This window comes from Sciurus vulgaris (assembly GCF_902686455.1).
Source record: "Sciurus vulgaris genome assembly, chromosome: 1".
In the NCBI taxonomy this organism is placed as follows: Eukaryota; Metazoa; Chordata; class Mammalia; order Rodentia; family Sciuridae; genus Sciurus; species Sciurus vulgaris.
In genome coordinates this window covers 5468789-5489119 of record NC_136461.1, presented here as the reverse complement: position 1 = coordinate 5489119, position 20331 = coordinate 5468789, and the positions used below count along the sequence as shown (strand labels likewise).

At 54.6% G+C, this 20331-nt stretch overlaps 2 long non-coding RNA genes across 5 annotated transcripts in view; one reads left to right on the top strand and one right to left on the bottom strand.

The window, feature by feature from the left end:
- Window positions 1–20331, bottom strand: part of LOC306657475 — a 183371-nt gene that overhangs the window by 78944 nt on the left and 84096 nt on the right. The gene's annotated exons all lie outside the window — the stretch shown is intronic.
- Window positions 4753–19975, top strand: LOC306648332. Of its 3 annotated transcripts, XR_013760359.1 has the most exons (6): window positions 4753–5066; window positions 6872–6974; window positions 7506–7777; window positions 17421–18383; window positions 19477–19588; window positions 19889–19971. It is a non-coding gene; the product is annotated as an uncharacterized lncRNA (long non-coding RNA). The 3 variants fall into 3 exon arrangements; XR_013760358.1 differs by having other exon boundaries at window positions 19477–19975; XR_013760360.1 differs by lacking the exons at window positions 19477–19588; window positions 19889–19971 and having other exon boundaries at window positions 17421–19384.

The following is a 20331-nucleotide window of genomic DNA, read 5'->3' as shown; positions in this document are numbered from 1 at the left end:
ACCCAGGTGGAGTCTGGGTTTGGCCGGAGAGTTCTGCCCTCTCTGTCCCTGGTTGGGACAGGCCAATACCTTAGATGACCGCCCAGTGCCAGCCCAGGGAGGCAGCTCTCAGAAGGGTCCAGCTGCCTAATGTGGCCCTGCTCCTCCCACAGGGCAGGAGGGAAGGAGGAGAGGATCAACCACCCGATTAACCAGGCTGGCCACCTGGGTTCCCAGGCAGAGGCCCGGTGGGAGGGGTCCAGGCTGAGGGGCCTGGCAGGGAGCTCTTGACCCTTCTGACAGAGAGTCTTCCCGCCCACCCTCCTCTGATAGGTCCATCCTTCAACCTCTAACAAAACCCACACAGGGCGCCTCGGGCTGCTTGTGCAGTGGCAGGGCCCAGCCAGTCACCCTAGCCTGCGGAATCTTTTATTATGGGCTCCTGATCCATCCCTTCCCACCCACAGACCCATTTTCCAGAAAGGGTGAAAGCAAAATCAGGCAGAAGGGTGTCACACTCCACTCCTTTCTTTTGACCAGACTGCTAGCCAGGGGGTGTCTGAGCACAGAGCAGAAGTGGGAGAGCCAGCGGCCGACCTCGGGCTGTCTCACAATAACTGAAAAATGAGTTCAGAAGGCCCTGACTCACAGGACAGAGCACAGCATGAGCCACTGTGGGCACACGTAAAACTCAGTGCTGAGTATGCCTTGCGACCAAGAGCCCTAAAGATGACCCTCACGGGCCCCACCAGGCCGGAGCAGGCCAGACACAGGCCAGGGCGGAGGAGCACTCCAGCCCAGATCCAGGGCTTCTGCCAGAAGTACCTTCTAGGACTGGGAGCTCTCACCCTCTCTGGGCAACTTCTGGAAACTTCTGTAAGTCAGTGTGGCTAATTCACAGGGTGCGGGGGAGTCAGTGTGCGGCAGCTCTGGAACTCATTTCTTTACGTTACACCTCTCACTCTTTCTCACCATATATATATATATATATATATATATATATATATATATATATGGCTCTTTCTTAGGCAGAGAGAAGTCCCACTAAATGCGAGGGGGTGGTCCCTCATGGCCCCGTTGCACCCTCCTGGGGTGGCTCCAAGTCCTTCTCAATGCCACATGTGGTTTCTGTAAAGTGGAATTCCATGTCACTGCACTGAGACCCGAAGAAACAAGTTTAAGGCCATGTCTCTACCTGACCTTAGGGGTGAGTCAACAGCTGAATCACCCTTTCCACCGAAGTCTACTGTCACTGCTCTGCCCCCAGAGGAGGGACTAAGGGTGAGTAAAAGTGGTCTGAGTTCCATTTTCCATAAACCCAAGTGTCTTTCTTGAAAATGGTGGTAGAAAACACAGCCAGACAGGAGCCAGTGGGAAAGAGGGTGGGAGGGGCAAGGCACACGTTTTGTGTAAACATGTCTAAACTGTGATTTTAAGTTTATTTCTCTCTCTCTCTCTCTTTTTTTTTTTTTTTTTTTTTTTTTTTTTTTTTTTTTTTTTTTTTCAGTGCTGGGTTTGGAAACCAGGGCCTCACACCTGCTGGGCCACTGAGCTGCATCCTGGCCCGAAACTGCAAACACCTGGGGACGGGCTAAGATCCTTTCCACCACCGGTGGTGGTTTTGTTGTTTTATACTAGGGATTGAACTGAGGCGACCACAGCCCCAGCCCTATTTTGTATTTTATTTAGAGACAGGGTCTCATGAGTTGGACTGGATTTGAACTAGCCATCCTCCTGCCTCGGGCTCCTGAACCACTGAGGTTACAGGCGAGCACCACCACCAATTTTTGAAAGCCCCAAATCTGGTGCCACCCCAAGGTCCTCTGCTGCCCAGATCTGGTGTCAGGACCATTGGGTCCCCTCCTGTCCATCAAAGGGTAAGCAGTCTAGATCTACTCCCAGTGAAACCTATTTTTCTAATCTATACCCTCAATTGTGAGAAATCAGCCATGAGCCACGGCCCTTCCCTCCTGGGCCTGTGCACCTAGATGGGGGCACAGGACAAGGAGACTGCGGAGATCAGAATGCACTGCGGGAGAGGACAGTGACCACAATCCCCGTTTCGCCGCCGGGGTCACCTGCCTCTGAGCCCCGGGATGCAGGCTGCGCTGAACGGCACGCGAGGCCCCGTGGCGGGTCCAGGGCGCCGCCACCGCTGGGTCTAGCCCTGGAGAAGGCGCTCATCCGGAGCGGGGTAAAAATAAACGCGGGCTATAAATAGGCCGCGAATTTCAAGGCTCCAGCGCGACAAGAAGGAGGTGCCACCGCACAAGTGCTCACTTGAAAACTTCCTGGCGTAAAAATAGCTTTGATAAACGCGGGAGGACGCCTGGCTCAGCGGAAAGGAATGGACCCCGCGCGCCAAGCCCACTTCCTGCGGCGCCGCGCCACGCTGTGGTCTCACCCTTCGGTCCCTGCGCGGGGCGTGGGCGTGGCCGCGGACGTGGGCGTGGCGGGCGTGGGCGTGGCTGGTGGGCGTGGCAGGTGCGGGCGGGGCGTGGTGCGGCCGGGCTGCGGGCGGTGCTCACTGCGCCCCCGCAGGTCTGACTCACAGCCCGCCCGCCGGTACCTTAAAAGGGCAATCGCTTCCTGTAGCCGGGGTCCAGCCGCCGCGGTGGCGGGCCCTGCAGACGCCCCTTCTCAGCAAGAGGGACATGTCCCCTCTTCCCACCTCCTTATCCCTCACTCTGGAGAGCGTCCCCCATTCTCCTGCAAGGCTGACCTCTGGGCGGGAGTCTACAATTTCAACCCGCTTGGTCTTCCCCTCCCGCTTCTTCCCTGGCCTCCTTCCCTGGCCTTGCCTCTCTGGGACAGTGTTTCAGCCCCTAAACATGCCCAGGAACCCACTCCTCCCTGTCCCCCTCTCTGCAAGTATCCCATCCCTCACATTATCCCCGCCTGCCCCTTCCTCCCCTTCACCCTGCAACTTCTCCAAAGCTTGGTCCACCAGGCTACCCCACCGCCGTCTCGCTCCCGTCCCTGCTACTCTCCTCAAAGGATTCTTTTTAAAACAAGGGGATTTTTGCATTTACGTCATTTCAAACTTAAAGATGTGGTAAGAACACCAAGAACACTTCCTGCGCAAGTTCAAGGTTAGCCTCAGGACTTCAGTGAGGTCCCAACCAACCTAATGAGACACTATCAAAATAAAAACTAAAAAGGGCTGGAATGGAGCTCAGTGGCAAAGCCCCCTGGGCTCAATCCCCAGGACCAAACCAATGACAAAAACAAACAAACAAACAAAAACCAAGAACACTGTCAGGGCCTCTGTGCCCTTTCTGCTCCTGAGAATGTTTCCCACACTTTCTTGTCACTCTAGATATATCCAGACGCCTGGGGATCCATGGACTCTGCTGTGGATTCAGCCACCTGCAGATACAAGATATCCAGAGAAAAAATTGCATCTCTACCCAACATGCATATTGCTAGTCCCTAACCAGTACAGTTCAACAATGGCGCGAGCATGAATAACATCTGAGAAGCTGTCCGGGGGTTTAAAATGTGTGGGAGGATTGGGTAGGTTAAGTATTCCTAAATTCTCTGTTGTGTTTTTACTAAACACAAGGGTGTGCCTGGCAGTGTGAGAAAAAGACTCTTAGAGATTCCCCAGTGACCTCTTCAGTTTGCTGGGCTTGACCTTTCTGCTCCTGCCTCCCCTGTCTGTCTCTCTTTCCCAGTTCTTCTCTTTCCAGGACTCCTCTCTGCCCCGCTGAGGTGGGTGCCACCTGGTCTGGCTTCGGTCTCTTTTCCAGCCTCTCCCTGGGGGAGGCCTGGCATCCGCTGCCCCCCCCCCACCTCAACAAGCCTCCGACTTCCACCTGAGTTTCCATGGCTTTCCAGGAACCAGCTCCAGAATTCCTCAAAGTCCTTTTGCTTATTGCTATAAACTCGACATGTCAAAGAACTGAAGTCATTGTCCCTGCACACCCCACCGCAAAACCCGAAACCTCCCTCAGCCGTGAATTCTGTCCCCGTCCTTGGTCACGGGCCACCCACCCCACCCACCTCCTCCGTGGCCTTGAGCTCCACCCGGTTTGGGCTCCTTCACCTGGACTTGCTCCCTGGAGCCCTGCTTTGCCCTTCAGTCCCCATACTTCCACGAGGGTCACCGCTGATCTGATCAGATCCTTCTCCATTGAAATCCTGCCCTGGAGTCCCTTCCACTGGGTTCCAGAGAACAGATTATTGGGACCCTGGAAATGTATTCGAATGTGGGGGCAGGGGAGGACTTTCTGGAAAAAAGGTATACCTTTCACTGAAATTTCAAAAGAATTTGTGTCATCTGTCGTCTTCCCGAAGAAAAGATAAGAAGCAACAGCCCGTTGCTGCTGAAGCAACTTCACGTGTGTTAAAGTTCAAATTCCAAAGCTATTTACTTTTAATCCATCCAGCGTTCCTGGCTGTGCTCCGTAGCTTCTGTCAACAGCCAAGGTGTCCAGACCAGCGTTTACCAGACTTGCTGGTCACAAGGATGACTGAGGCACTGGACAAAATTTTCTATTCCTTGACCCCTGCCCCGTGGGTCCTGATCCCCAAGGTCTGAGTGGTGGTATTGGGTAGGGCTGGTGTGAGCCAGGAATCTGGGCACTTAACTGTCAGGAAAGCCTAAGAACCCTTGGGCCAGGATATGCCATGGATTTTCTGACCTCCAGACTTTTGCACATGATGAAATTCCCTTTTCCAGGGGTTTGCAACTATCCCCTGTGAGAAGTTCTACTCATCCCTGGAGGAACAATTCAAATGTCAGTTAAGCATTCCTAATGGAAAGGCGTGTGTTAAGGGCAATGCTGATGTTGCTGAGGGCCCTGAATTGCAATTTCAACTGAGATGGCCCTTCATCCCTGGCCTCCTGCAGCAGCTGGAGGCCGTGGGCTGGCCAGGAGGTCTTGTTCCCTGTCAACTTCCAGGGACTTCTGCCCGTCTCTGTGGTTGAAGGTAGTCCCCATTAAGCCTGTTCCAGTGCAGGGGAAGGAGAAGGAGACACGGAAAGGGGTCCTGCCCAAGACCCAAGACCCTCCCAGGAGCCCACACAGCCGACTGCACCTCACCCCGTCAGAACTTGGCCAGACAACCCCTGAAGTTGCAAGGTAGGCTGGGAAATGTAGTTCCAGCGGATGGACCTGCATCCAGCAGGAGCAATCACCAGGGAGAGGAAACGGGTGTTGGGGGACACGGACCACACGCTAGGTATTATTGTGACCATTTTCCTACACCACCCTTTGCAATTTTTATTTTTATATTTCACCAACACCGAGATTCAACTGGGAGCAGGAAAACGAACTGAAAGCCACATCCCACTCCCAACTGCTGCAGGGGGCTCGTCCCCATCCTCTCAAATAGGTCTTTGCTGTGTGTTGCTAAGTGTGATGCTAAGAAGCGAATCAGAGGGGAGTTCCTAAATTAGCTTCTGGAAACTGTGCAGAGTCCCATTGTTGGATCACGGCATCGGTCACCTTGGTGCCCGCTTTTGTTCATCTCCCATGTCTGCTGAGCCATGAGTGGCTCTCAGTCACCGCAGGAGGTCAAGGTGAAGCTGGAGGCCGTGCTTGGGATGCTTCCGGGGATGAGACCAATCCCTGGTGGTGGAACATTCTGTAGTTTTCCACCACTGCGACCACGATTTCTTCCCTTGACAACAATTCAGACTAAGCCACTCTTCCCTGCATCCATCCTGTGTCTCCCCGGCCTGGCGGGAGGAGGGACAGCCAAGGGAGACCCTGGGAAAGCCTTTTCCCAGTGGAGGGAACCAGCCTGGTGCAGGGCAAGCTTGGCAGGTCTGCAGTTCCTCAAAGCAGCCAGTGTGGTGCAACAGAGGGGCCAGGAGAGAGGCAGGTCAGGGTCGGTGGCCGGGCTGCCCAGACCAGGAGGGGCTGGCCAAGCTCTGAGCAGGGTGGCAGTGCCGCTCAGCTTGCTGGACAGTGTTTCTAGGTGCTCTCATAGAGCCACAGTGGAAGGGACATGACTGGAGAATTTTTGAATGGCCACCAGAGAGCTGGCAGAGGCGTTGGCCAGGAGATGGTGATGGAAAGGAGAGGGGCGAGTCCACATTTGCAGGCAGCCCAGGCCCAGCTGGATGTGCTCTCTCCAGGCAGCCGCCACCTCCCACGGTGTTAGCTCACTGGCTACCCCATCACACGTGGGAACGTCTCCCAGAGGGTACTGCTCTGCAGCGTGAGGCTGTCTTCCAGCCCCTGCAAGCCTGCTCCTATCTTGACAGTGCAGGTGATACTCATGGTTGGGCTCTTATCACTGTTTGGGTAGCAATCACTGTGGAGGACCATGGACAGTGGCCCTGCCTGCTTTGGACTCAGTCTTGTTGGGGGGACTGAAAATAAACAAAGATACAGAATAATATGAAGTGACACCTGTGAAGGAGAGGTACACAGTGTCCAGAGAGCACAAGAGCAGCTAAGGAGAGTCTGGGGCAGCCCCACAGGATCTGAGACTGGAAAGAAGTGAGTGGGGTGGGGCAGAAAGCCTTGTGGCAGAGTAAAAGCATATGCAAAGGCCCTGAGGCAGGAGGGACAGGACTTCTTCTAGGAAGCTTTGCTAAGTAGAAGGTAGGATGGGGGCAGGTGTGGGTGATTTGTAACAGAAGATGGGGCAACTTCATGACTTCTGTGTCATCTGTGAGGATGAGACAGCCAGTCGGAAGCTTGGAGAGAGGGAAGAGTTTGATAAGAGCATTCAAAAAATGCATTTCCCAGTATAGTCCTGTTGGGGGAAGGCTCTGTGGCTAAAAGTCATATTTGACCTGGAGATGATAACTTTTATTTGAAGCAGATGGCTTATATAAAAGATCCAAGTCCTGAATCTCCCTGTTTAGCCCCCAAAGAGTGCACACATCAGTCCGAGGTTTATAAGCACTTACGGCCTTGAGACCTTTGGACAGGATTCCCAAATAATTTCAGAGAAAGGAGAAGGGAGCAATGCCCCAGAGGAGGAACGTACCAATGACGTCTTCCGTTATCATTTTAGCCTAGTGAAAATTCCAGGTAAGTCCAAAGTTCACCAAATCTGCTGAAAGTCAACTCGAAGGAGGTCTTCCATACCTCCAGACCTGGGGACCCTCCCCTGCTACATTTTTGTCTTTGTTTTTTAAGAAAGAGGAATGACTCATTATGCTAATGCAAATGAACACAGATGACCCCCCACGTGTTCTTGTTATTATTTATTTATTTTCACCGTTCACCACTTGGAGCTCTGGGAGGAAGCCCAGCCCGGCCCACTGCTGGGCTCCTTTTCTTTTCTCTTTTTTTTAAGTTCACTGGGGAGAAATCACAGCATCGTAAACTTGTGAAACGCAGGCCAATTAGAAGAAAAAGGTTTCCATGACCCGAAGCCACGCACAGGAGAAGCCCAGCAAACAAAAACATGGGGAAGAAGGTGCCTAAGTGTTTCAAAATCAAAATAAATTTTCTGGATGAAAAGATCACATTCCAACCCAATTTAAGAGATGAAAGAACAGCAGAAGAACCAGGGCACAGAAATGAAGAGTTTTTTGTTTTTTGTTTTTTTTTTGACAGGACCTCAAAGTCTGGATGTTGGAGAAGAATGGGGAGGGAAAGAAATCCCATTCCCTCAGCCCGGAATTCCAACCTGGGAATTTCTACGGAACAAAATGAATGAAAAAAAAAAAAAACAACAAAAAAAAAACCAAACAAGTTTGTACATGAGCAAAGGTGGAAGTTCCTCGCTTCACTACTTGTAGCGTTTGAAAGTGAGACTTTCTTTGTGGGTGCTGAAGAAGGGTGTCATGGTGTGGATCAAACAGTCCACTGGAGGTGGGGCCACAGAGGCCAGGGGCTGCGAGGAGGCCAGGAGGCTGGGAGGAAGGCCAGCTGGTCTAGATAAAGGAGGGGGGCTGACTGAGGCAGCAGCCTGGAGGTGAGAGGGGCGGGATGTTTAAAGAGTCATTAAATGTATGTAGGGAGAGGGAAGGAAGACTCTAGAATGAAACTCAGCTTGGGGGTTTGCAGGTGAGCGAGCCGGGTCTGCCTGTCTGACCAGGGCCTGGGTGAAGGGGCACAGCCTCGGAAGCCTTAAGTGATCATTTGCATGGTTCTTTCTCTACAAATACTTTAACACGTGTATTCAGGTGAATGCACTCCTTACCCAGACGAGCTCCATCAGCAGATAATGTTTTATAACACGTTTCCCCCTTGGATTGAGGTATCCTGAGCAGTCTTTACATGTCTGTGTGTCTTGGTCTGTTTTCTGCTGCTATGACAAAATATCACAGAGTGGGTACGTTATAAACAATAGTGTTTGACTCAAGGTTCTGGAGGCTGGGAAGTCCAAGATGGGGCAGATCTGCCTCGGGCCTGCTGCTGCGTCAGCGTGTGGCAGAAGGCAGGGAGGCATGCGAGGGAGGCAGGGAGGAAAGCGTCCACACTCCTCCTTTTGATCAGAGGCGCTGCTGAGGTCACTTGCCCACTCCTGGATAACAGCGTCGACCATTCACGAGGGCCCAACTCTTCAGGGCCTCACCTCTTAATCCTACGGCAGTGGCGGTGATGTTTCAGCGTGCGCCTGGAGGGGACCTCCAAGCCACACGCTGCTCTGTACGCAGTCAGCCGGGAGGCGGAGCTCAAACTCTCCTCCACTCCCTGGGGTTGGACTGGGCTGTATTTCCAAGTTGTCGCTAATCTACTGCTTTAGGTATTTTTATGTCTAAGTCTCTGCCTGCTTGTGTATCTTCTACAGTTGGAATCCCTGGGTCAATGAATATGCCAAATCTTCAGTGTTTGGTAGACGCTGGCAAATTGTCTTCCAAAACATCTGCCGGTTATGCTTCCACCTCTTTGCTCCTCTGTCTGTTAACCCCGCATGCTGAAGGCAGGCGCGTTAGAGGGGTTAGAGGGCGTGAGACGCAAGGGGGACCTGGGAGGAGCCGCAGCCCTGAGGACTCTTCCTGCGCTCGGCTGCGGCTGCCAGACAGCTGGGGGGTGAGAGGCGGCTCCGGCCCCAGCCCCACCACCCCCTGGCTCTGTGGCCTTGGGCGAGGGCTTCACGTCTCAGAGCTTCTGTTGCCTCATCTTGGAGGGTAGGACCAGGTCACAGGCTGTCCCTGGGGGGCATGTCCCACACGTAGCCAGCAGCTGGCACCCTGCAAGCGCTCAAGCCGGGCTCTGTGTTCCTTCCCCGTTGGCTGCACACCCCTCCTGTGCACCTGGCCGTCACCTGGAGCAGCAGCCCGTGCCCGGCGCCCCCCTCAGACTGTCAGCACCCCAGCCGGCGTTTGCTGGAGTCTCGTTCTCAGCCGGCCTCACCCAGGCCAGGAGTGAGTTCCTCCGCCTCGCCGGCTGGCCCTTGTCATGCCATCTGCCTCTGAGGCACCTGGATAGAAACCACCACAACGCCTCCCTGTTAACTGGGGTTCAAGCCATCCTGCCGTCCTCTCTGCGGGGTGTGGCTGGGGTCCGACAGACCACGGCTAGAATCCTGGAAGCAGCTTTCGAGCTGCACGGCTGAGAGCAGTCACCTCCCTTCCTGGAGCCTCAGTTTCTTCATCTGTTAGATGGGGTGATAGCAGACCTGCCACTCAAGGTGGTGGCCCTGATGGAGAAGTGCGATAGCTCAGGTCAGTGCTTAGCACCACATGGTCACTGGCGCCTCGAGGTGAGGCTGGGAGGAGCCTGGCGGCCCTTATCCTCGCCATCTTGCTTGTGCCGGCTGCTCCTGTCCTCCTGTGGCACGGAGGCCGCCCTCTAACTGTGCCCACCTTCAACCTTTGCCAGGCTTGATTTCCACATCACGCCGGGGTGACCTCTCCAAGCCCTGTCTGGAGCGTGTCCCCCTCTGCTCCATATCCAGACTCGTCCTGCCATGTTTCCACTCGCCCTGTGAACCTGGCTGCACCTACCCCACCATTCCTTCCATCTGCCCCAAGCTCTGCTCCAACCTCCCTCTCCTTCCCCACCCGTCTTTGAAATATGCCCAAGCCCTGGACAGAGACTTTCTCCAGGTCCCAGCAGGTCCCAGCAGGCCCTGCCTGGTGTCCATCCCTCCTGGGGCTTGTCTACCCCGGTACCCCCACATCTGGCCCCCTGTCCTCTGATCCTGGTCCTGGGCGACCCTCCGCTGCCCCTGACATTGTGCTCCTGAGGTTCTGTCTCCACGTGGCGTTGGTCCCTCTTGAGAGCAGATGCCCCAGGTTCCCCTTTGCGTCCTCCACCGGCCCCCCTCCCAGCTCTCCATGTTTGCTCACTGTCCTGATTCAGGACAACCTTACTCGAGGATTCAGATGCGCAACAGCTTTGGCCTGTTTGAGAGAAAGCAGTGTTATCTTCCCTGTGACTTAACTCTGAGATGACAGGGACAGAGAATTTCACACAGGGCCACGCCTGTCACCAGAGCGGAAGAGTTGGTAGATGCTTCGTGCACATGGGTTCTGGAACAGGCCGGGCTGCAGCGTCACATGCCTGGGGAGAGGGCCTTCCTTCCCAGCGCTGCGCTGCCTCTGCCCTGCGGAGCGCTCAGCGAGGGAGGGCGGGCCTCCAGCACAGGCCCCTTCCTCTCCTGAGGGCACGCGGCGCTCCGCAGATTTGTTTAGTCCTGTCCCCGGCCCAGGCAACATGACTGGAAAGGAAGTGGGTGTTTGACTTGCTGCTGGGAGCTAAGGAATGTCACGTCGCTCCCATGTGCTTCACATTCCCAGAAACACGCCGAAAGCAGGAGGGGTGACTCAGCCCCTGACTTCCCACAGCCCACCGCTGAGCCCGGGCGGTGCTGAGAGGACGGGCTGGTGGAAAGTCCAAGGACACCAGGGGCCTGCCCGGTGCCCCCGACCCGGCTGCCGTGGCCACGCCGTCAGCTCAGAGGTTTTCTCCAGGCTGCAGGGGCCCTGGGTCCACCGATGCCTGCAGATCCCTGGCTGTTCCCGTGTCCTGCAGAGGGATGTGTAAGGGAGGAAGAGGGTGGTGGTGGACCCGGCGTGGTAGGCTCTCTGACCTCGTTGTGGTTCTGTGCGAGGGGCCTCTGTGCTTGGACGTGGCCTTGCGTTCTAATCCCCTCTTCTCAGGGGCCTCGGAGCTTGAGGCCCACCTGGCCCTTCCTTCCAGGCCTCACGTCTCCCTCACCCTGCAGCATCAGTTTCCGAGTAGCAGGACCTGGAAAATTATTTTGAGGGCAAGAACTTGGCAACGCTCCCTGAGAGTGAAGCTCAAGCTTTGCAGGGATTTCGTGATGTTCCAGAGAGAAGCCACCTGTCCCCTCCACCCACCTCTGGGCACCCGGCCGCGGGCTAATGAGCCACGAGACGTCTAGTCGCCAGCACGCGCTGCCAAAGGCCTCCTTCAGCCGCGTCCCCTGGCACCCCGGCTGCGGGTTCCCGCTGCTGGCCTGCCGGTGCTCCCTGTTCAGGGGCCTGTAGCCCAAAGCACGGCCACGCTGGGGCACCGGGGCCTTGTCTCCACGCACCTTCCCCTGTGTATTTACTCGCCTGGAAGAAAGAAAACTCCCGCGTCCCAAGGCTGCTAAGAAGAACTCCATTACCAAAGGCCAGGAGCACCAGCCAGAGCCCGAGATTCTCCCCAGCCCAGGAGGCTGCTGGGGGGAGGCTGCGGGCCAGCTCCACACCCGGACTCTCTCCCGTCTCCCCACTGGCTGTCACTGGGACTCAAAGCTGCATGTGGCTGTGGCAGTGGTACCCGGGGGTGGGGCACAAGCCAGGGCCCCCGTCTCCCAGACCTGGGCTCCCAGAGCCGGGCTGACGGCTGTGCCTCTCCTTGGCCATCAGCCGGAGCCTCTCCGCTCCGAGAACCAGGAGTAAGACAGCACCAGCCGGTAGGGCTGTGGTCAGGACACGCTGACTCCATGTTTTTGGGCAGCACGTAGGCACCCTGGGGCTCTAAGAATGAAAAAGGCCAGTGTCCTGGGCTGGGGATGAAGCTCAGTTGGAAGGCCAGCATCCCGCCCCAGGGCACGGCGCTGCCAGGTGTGGGCTCCCCGTCTCAGGGCTTCACGTCCTGAGACTTGCCCTGTGTCTCTGAGGGTTCAACTCCCTGAGCCCAACATACCTGAGTGCTCAGCCCCAGCTGAGTCTGGCAAAGAGCGGGAGACTCGCAGACACCAAATGGGACACCTCTGTCACCAGAAGAGGCCAGCTTCCGTGGAAAATAGGCGTGGACCTAGGTTGGGCTCCGATGGCGGGGGGGAAGGGCCTCCTGTGCACATCTCTCAGGAGACTGTTGGGCCAAGGGGAGTCAGCTTGAGGAATCTCACAGCTCCAGGATTCCATCCCCAGCACACGCACACGTGCAACCTGCACACAAATTAACAGGTAGGAAGAACCCCGGTCAGGTCCCGGCTGTAGCTCGGCGGTGGAGTGCTGGCTAGCAGGCCCCGGGGTTTGGTTCCCAGCACCACAGAAACATTTAAAAAAAAAGAGAAACTATGTCATTCTAGAGTCCATCTCCAAACCCTCCCCCCCGCCCGGGGTCATGACAGTGGGCTGGCTTCTTCCCTGTCTGAGTCTCTGCCGCCCCTGGGGCCATTACAAGGGTGCCCACTTGAGGTCTGGCATTCTCGGGCTATGGCCAGTGCAGACAGACTCTGCACTCAGAGGGGACCCTGCCCAGGGAGGTCAGACTCTGCAGTGGCCACCATGAACACGCATACCCCAAGCAGAGTCACGGGGAAGGGCCGCCAGAGCTCTGTGAGAATCCCAGTGTCCTAAGAGGCACCCCATTAAATAGCAGATCCAAAAGACCCTGAGAGGTCAAGAGGGAGACCCTGGAGGAGAGGAAAAGGCCTTCCTCCTGCTTTGGAGCAGAGTCTCACAGCGGGACCAGCAGTGACGCAGTGACAGGAGCTAGCGCCACCTGGCCTGCTTCCCTGACCTGGGTGACATCCCACCTCTGCTGGAGATGCATCGGATTCTGCATTCTGCAGCTTAGATTTTGTGCATTACAGAGCAGAGGATGAGGCCCCCCTGTTCTTTAGGGACGGATTGCGTCCAGGGCTGTGTGGTATGATGGGTTGTCTCCCACGGCCCAGAGCCAGCCGTCACCGGCTCCCAGTCTTGACTTCCTCCCCAGTGAAAAGAGACAGGACAACATGGTTTTCACCATCTTTTCTAGTTCTGAAAGTAACTGCGATTCCTGGTGCATGATACGACCGATTTCTGCTCCTGCAAACCTGGTACTGCAAATAGCAGAGGCTCCTCCATTCCCCTGAGACCAGGCTGGGGAGTGCGTGCTCATCTGCAAATAAGAAATCCAGAGTGAGGCTGGAAGCAGTGGAGAGGGGCATGTTGAAGTATTTTCTTACTATGATTGTTATTATTATTTGCAATCCTGAACCCGCTTGCAGGGTTCCAGGATGCTAAGTTACCTTTGTAGAGAGGACACGATTGGGATTTCAGAAATTCTGTTATTTCAAATCACCAGAAGGACCAGGTAGCTTGGGGAATGCAAATAAGAGAAATATAATTGTGAGGAACTTAATAAAAGGCTTTAACAAATGTCATGCAACAGAGACTTGATCAACATGGTTCGAGAGCTTAAAATGGTTTAAAATGCTTCTGGTCCAGTTTCCTAAGACAGTGAAAGCAGCAGCGGAGGGGCAGTCATCTCTTGGTGTTCTACTACACCCCTCAGATGCTCCAATGCCCAACGTAAGGCGGCACAGTGCTGAACAGAACCTGCACACACCCCTGGACGCTTTAATCATCCCCTGGTTACTTATAACACCAATGCAATGCAAATGCTATATCTTTTTTTTTTTCCAAATGCTATATTTTTGAGTGTTCTACTGGATTGTTTAGGAACAAGAAAAAAGTCTAGACGTGTCCAGTACAGGCATATATATATATATATATATGTGCTGGGGCTTGAATCCAGGGCCTTGTGCATGGAACGCAAGCACTCTACCAACTGAGATATCTCCCCAGCCCATAAATTTTTTTTCGAATATCTTTGACCTACGATCGGGTGAATCTGTGAATGCAGAACCCTCGGACACCCAGGGCCAGCTTGGATTTCCTGCTTTACTCTGAATGAAGCTTTGGTCTCAGACCCAAGATACCTTGAAGGAAAGACAGAAGCTTCAACCTCTTCAGCCCTCAGAAAGCTCTTATTTTGCAGCAGGTGCAGTAACTTGGGAGCAAATATTTGATGAAGGGTAAGAAGTTTTCTTCCTTTTCAAAATGGAATTTGGGAAGGATCCCAGGGCTTCGTCAGGAAGGATCTAGCTAATTCCAGGGTCAAAACCTCTCCCACTTTTCCTATGTTAGCATATTTTGGAAAAATAACTAAAACATTCTTACATCAATTTTCCCAAGTAGAAAATCAGAAAAATCATTTTGACCCACTTTATAGTCTGATCCTGAGGGTAACACGGTCAGGGTTAGAGGGAAGAAATTCTTGACCCCGGGGGTCCCTTCAGGGGAGCCTACATTGTGTAAGTTGCAGCCTCCAGGACAATGGTGTGATTAGGATCTATTATCAGGCCATTGGGAACATCCCTGGGGTGAAAGTGTAAGGAGAGCAGGGTGTGTGTGTGTGTGTTGCACATGTTCACACCAGAGCTGAGCTTGCAGCCAGAGGTCCTGAGTTGAGCAGGCAAAGCCGCAGTCCTCTCTCTCAGCCCACCACAGAAAGGACTTCTATTTTATCACATGCACATTTTCTTCCTTCCCTCAGCAATGACTCCGAGCATTTTACAGCCACGAGTGTTTGGAATGTTCTAGTTGTTTCTCATTATAGGGGGGGCGGGTGGGAGGAGCAGGTTCTGGGCTGAGCAGAACCTGAGCTCTCTGAGTCAGAGCCCAGCTCAACCCAGCCGCAGCCGGCCGGCCGTTGCCTAAGAGGGGACACCCGCAGACGCCGTGGAGGACACGCTCAACCCAGAAGAATGGCTGGCGACTCCTCCAGGCCGCGTGGCACTGCCTATTCTTACATTTTATTTTATTTTTTTCTACTTTACAAACTTTTTTGTTAAAGACAAAGCACACGTGAGCCTGGGGTTAGGATCTTCCATTTTGCTGTCCCCTGGTTCTGCATCTTGTCCCATTGGAAGGTCTGGGGGCATTCACGTGCAAGGAGCTGACATGCTCCTGCGGGAGATGCCCGCCTGGCAGTTAGGTGTACGCTCCAAAATAACCATAAAGAGACAGTAAATACAGGGCTGGGGGATAGCTCAGTCGGTAGAGTGCTTGCTTTGCAAGCCCAAGGTCCTGGGTTTGGTCCCCAGCACCTCAAAAAAAAAAAAAAAAAAAAAAAAAAAGTATAGTAAATACATAAACCAGCAAAGCATGGCAAATACACAAACCAGCAACAGTCACTTATTTTCCTTCTGAAGTCTGACCTGAAAAGGTGCGTCTGTACTTTACTGCGTATGCTTTAATATGACTGGCAGCAACACAGGCTGGTTTCACCAGGATTACCAGAAACACACAAAGAGCATGTCCTGGTAAGACATTGCAGTAGCCACGGCGTCACCCTGGCTAGGGAAATTTTCATTTATTTTTTATTTTTAGTTGTCAATGGGCCTTTATTTATTTATTTGTATGTGGTGCTGAGAATCGAACCCAGGGCCTCATGCTAGGCGAGGGCTTCACCACTGAGCCCCAGCCCCAGACCCGGGCTAGGGAACTTTGCAGCTCCTTTATGATCTTATGGGCCCACAGTCCTATCATCGAGCAAAACGCCTGTACGCAGCAGTGCTGGACTGGTCCTGAGTGTCTCTGGTGGTCCCTGCTAACTTTTTCCACTGTGGGCCCAAAATGTACGCAAGAGCATTCTTCCCTGGCCTTTGTTGAGCGGTGGGTTTTTGTAGAAGGTTCTCAGCTGGCCAGAGTATCCACATGGGCCAAATGCCAAATGACTGAGCTCAGGACCCCAGGACAGACCCTCAGGACTCTCAGTCTCTGGACGACGGTGGGCAAGGCAGAGTCAACCACTGTCCATGGCTTGGTCATTTCTTCCATTAGCTCCTTCAGTCCTCCCCCAGACCTCAGGCCGGGGGCCCCTCACTCCCACTCACAACCAAGGGGAAGGTGGATTAGAGGTGAGCCACTTCTCCAGAGCTTGCGAGATCCCCAAGCTTGGGTTCTTGCTGTGCCCCAAGACCATATCAAGATGTCAACTTCCTGGCAAATGATCAGGGAGAAGTCAGGGCAGATTCCTGACCCTGCAGGGTAAGTCAGATTTGCCCGAAGGAGAGAGGCAGACAGCCACTTCCCAGGCAGACTCTCCTCAGGGGCAGAGTCAACAGGATGCTGTGCCCTGGGGCCACAGATCTCAGGATCTCCTGTGCCACTTGCTCCCTGTCCTGTGCCCAGAACAGATGGGCCTGGCCACCTGGGGGCTACTTTTCTGAAGTCTGAGCCCATTGGTGTGACGGCCTTGAGTCTGGATCCAAGGCTTCCCTCCTCACCCCCAGTTTTAAATCCTTTTAGCAAAAACAGCTGGTCACTGCCTGGTCACATGACCCTTGAACACCTAATGAGCAGATGGACATCACAGTACAGACTGAGCGTCCTTTATTGGAAAGCTTGGGACCAGAAGCGCAGTGCAGTTTGGATTTCTTTCAGATTTCGGACCTGTTCTCGTGTACGTAAGGAGATATCTTGGGGATGGGACACAAGTCTAAATGCATTTATGCTTCATATTAGCCTGTGTATGTTTATACACAAGGCCTGACATTAATTTTATACAATATTCTTGGTACTTTGGGGCATTTTGACTGCGACCCATCACATGAAGTCAGGTGTGGCATTTTCCACTTGTCCGGCCCATGCTCTACGGGTTTCAGATCTGGGCGTTTGCTAAGGAAGCTTAGGGTCTAAGGAGGAGCAAGCAAGCCCCAGATGCCTGGGGACTAATCCTGACTCCCCTGCATGCCGTGGTGTGAACTCAGGCGGGTAATGAGGCTGCTCCCCGCCTCAGTTTCCTCCTCTGTAAAAGGAAAGCAATGGCCACGCCCAGCTCACGGGCTGATTGGCGATTCCAGGGGCGCGTACACATAGAAGCGCTGGGAGCATGCGGGGCTGGAATTAGTCCTCGTGAGGGGAGGGCCGTCTTTGATCTGCACACATTGTCACAGCACCCGGCGGAGCTCCCCTGAAGGGACCTCAGGAGGACCTGATGCAGGCTGGGGACATTCTGTCTTCTGAGTCAGGCTGTTCCGTTTTTGGACTGCTCTGACTAAGAAAATTCTTCCTTGCATTTTGCCAAAATCCACCTCCCTGGAACTCTTCCTCAGGGGTCCTGGCTCTGCCAGAAGGCAAATGTCAAAAAAATAGTCCCAAAAGAGAGGACACAGGACGTAAATAGTCCTGATGGAACTGGGCTGAGAAGTGACGGCATCTCCTGCAGCCGCCGTTCCCGGGGCTCTTAGCCCAGAGCCAAGCACGGGCTGAAGTCAAGGATCTTTTAGTTAAATCTGGATGCTTCTATTAGCAAGACATAAATCAACTTCTTTCTCCATTCTTTCAGCCCAGAGCATGCTGCAGGACAGGCATGAGGCCAAGGGGAACGGCGCTCTCTTGTGCAAAGATGACAGTCACACAGCTCTGGAGCCATGACCTCACCCCACTTAATACGTGCTGTCCGGCCTGTAATCACCGAGCATCCAGGGAGTGGGCCAGGGAGTAGCCACCCGCGTCAGGCCCTCTGTTGACAGAGCCTAGCTGGCGTCAGGTGTGAAATCATGACCCGTGAGTCCCCTTCCTGCCTCGCCTGCAGCCCCGCTGGAAGCCGGCGTGTGCTCGGTGGAACTGGAGGAATGCACATGTCTTTTTAAAGATCGATTTGATAGCCTGGCTCTCTGATGACTCTTGTTAAAGCAACTTAAACACTTGGAGTCTAAGGCAGCTGAACTGAGGAACGTGCATCAGGCGCAGTAGGGCTGGGCAGGAGGGCATTTGGTCTCCCGAGTGTGGGCACAAGCACCGTTGCACTGTTTTTCCGAGTCAGAGGTCCTCTGGCTTTGATCTCAGGCACTGTCCGTCGCTATCCCTGTACTCTGTCTGTCCAGCTGCTCATCCAATAGCCTGGGACAGAGGAAGCAGACTTGGGTGCACGGGGCCTCTGCTTCCCCGGCTTCTGGGGCTGAGCGCTGCGGTAGCTGTGGGTCCTATGGCTCTCAGTGCTCTTGTGGGTGCTCCAAGGACTTGGCCCCAGAAGTGCTCCTCTGGCACCGGCAGCCCCCCACTTCCCTGCAAGGTGCTATGTGCTGCAGGGCCTGCGCTCCAGACCTCCTGTGCCCTGGCCTTGCCACCCTCGGGCATGTGGAAGCACTCTGCCAAAGCTGCCTCCTTGCATGAGACCTGACCGTCCAGAGACAGCAGCCCACTTCATTGGAGGGGATGCATTTCAAGACCCCGGTGGAGGCCTGAACTCTGTGGGCAGTGCCGAGCCCTGAACGTGCTGCTTTCCCTTATATATCCACCCACACAGGTGTAATGCGTGCCTACCCTGCCCGAGTGCTCACCCCATGCCTGCCGAGGCTTTGGTGTCTGAGGGTGACCGAAACATGGGCTTGGGCTTCTTTCCCTTCTTCATGTGAAGAAGAGCTACACGCTCCATTCTTACCCAGACCTTGGCCACTTCAGTTCCTGGCTCGCTTCCTTACTAAGTCAAGAACTTTCCCTTTTCCACTTACAGGACGCTTCATGGCCAGGTCGCTGCTCTTGTGCTTAGGGACCATTATTAAGTAAAACAATAGCTGCCTACACGCAGGCACTGTGGTCCAGAGAAGGGTGATCTGATAACAGATGGCTGGGGGTTACTCAGGGCCACGGCCTGAGCATCCAGGATGGGTATTCTGAGCGACTTGGGTGGATGGAGCACAGTGCAATTTAAAAAGTAGGAATCGCTTGCTTCTGGAATTTTGCATTTAATGTTTTCGCAATGAAGCTGACTATAGGTTACTGAAAGCTCAGAAAGGGAAATGGGGGAAGGCCCCAGATGGAAAAGCTTTGGCCCTCCCAGACCCCAGGCCTTTCGAAATGGGGAGGTGAGAGCGGGAAAGGAAATGGCGTGCTCTTCCCTGACGGGGGCAGGACCACAGCAGGCTCACGCCCCCAACACGGCTGGGGCTTCCCAAGCCCTTTCCTGGTGACCTGGTTTCCTGCACATGGTTGAAGTCTGACTGGGTGCTCACAAGTCCAGGTTATCGTCCTGTCTCTAGGTCCCAGGGTCAACCAAGGTCACCCTGAGCATCTCTTCTCAGCAGCAGGTTCTATGCGCTCCATTCCCAGGAGGCTGGCCAGCTGGGGGCCCAGCGGCCGCCACTCCTGTTGCTCTAATTATGTGCAGGGAGGGGTCAGGTGTGGGACCCAGGCAGGGACGGCTCAGTTTCCATTCTTCAGAAACAAAGCATTGTTCTTGATCCAGATAAATTTTATATTTCTGTGTTTAAAATATTAGCTCGTGCTGGACCTGAGGGTTGGGGTGGCCTTGTCCCCTGAGACCTCTGGTGTGAATGGGGCCTGCCCCAGGGCAGTCCTCCCGCCGCTCTCCAGCCACCTCTCCTCCCTCCTCCCCACAGGTGGACAAGTCTGAAGGTTCTGGCCTTGGACTTCCCGCCCTGGGTCTCACTGCTCCCAGTTACCGAGGGCATGAATTCCCTCCTGAATCAACAAAGGACACTGACTCACCAGGTGGGGCTTCCTGGGCACCGACCTCTCTCTGCCCTGGAGGGCGCTCTCTACCCCCACTACCCCAGCCACAGCCAAGGCCTCTGACCTGTGCTGTCTGCACATCGCCCCGCCCCCCCGGGACTCCTGCCCAGCCACCTTCTCCATTCTTGCTCCTACGTCACAGGAAGCTTGGAAGACACAGGACCCGAGTTGCAGGCTCAAGCCATTCACCTGGCCCATCTTTTCCTTCACCTCTCACTCCTTCCTGGCAAAACTCCCCAGCTCCTACTGAGGGGCTCCCCTGTCCGACTTCCTTCCCAGGAAACCATGCAGAAGCCAGGGAAACGGGCCCTGGCCTGGCCCTGACCCCCACCCCACCTCCACGAGCCGCTGCTTCTCTGTCTTTCCATTCTTTTCCGGCTCCGGGGGGTGCCCCTTCCTCTCCCGCAGGCTCTGCATCTGCCCTCCCAGACCCCTGCTACCCGAGTGCCCTTCATCTCTGGGTGGGCCTCACTTCTGCACCTGCATGGTGGGGCTGATGGAGTCAGTCACGGGCACTGTGGTGAAGACGGAGGGATAAGCTGTCACCCAGAACCTTCTGGAGGGTCAGCAGCACTCCACTCACAGAAGGTGAGGGCGATGCCGGAAATGGGCTGCCCCTGATGACGGGTCAGCCTGATCAGCCTGGAAGGCCTCCTCTTTCTCCCACCATGGGGACGCTGGTCCACCCATGGGGGCTACCCCAGTCCCGTGGCTTGCCCTGA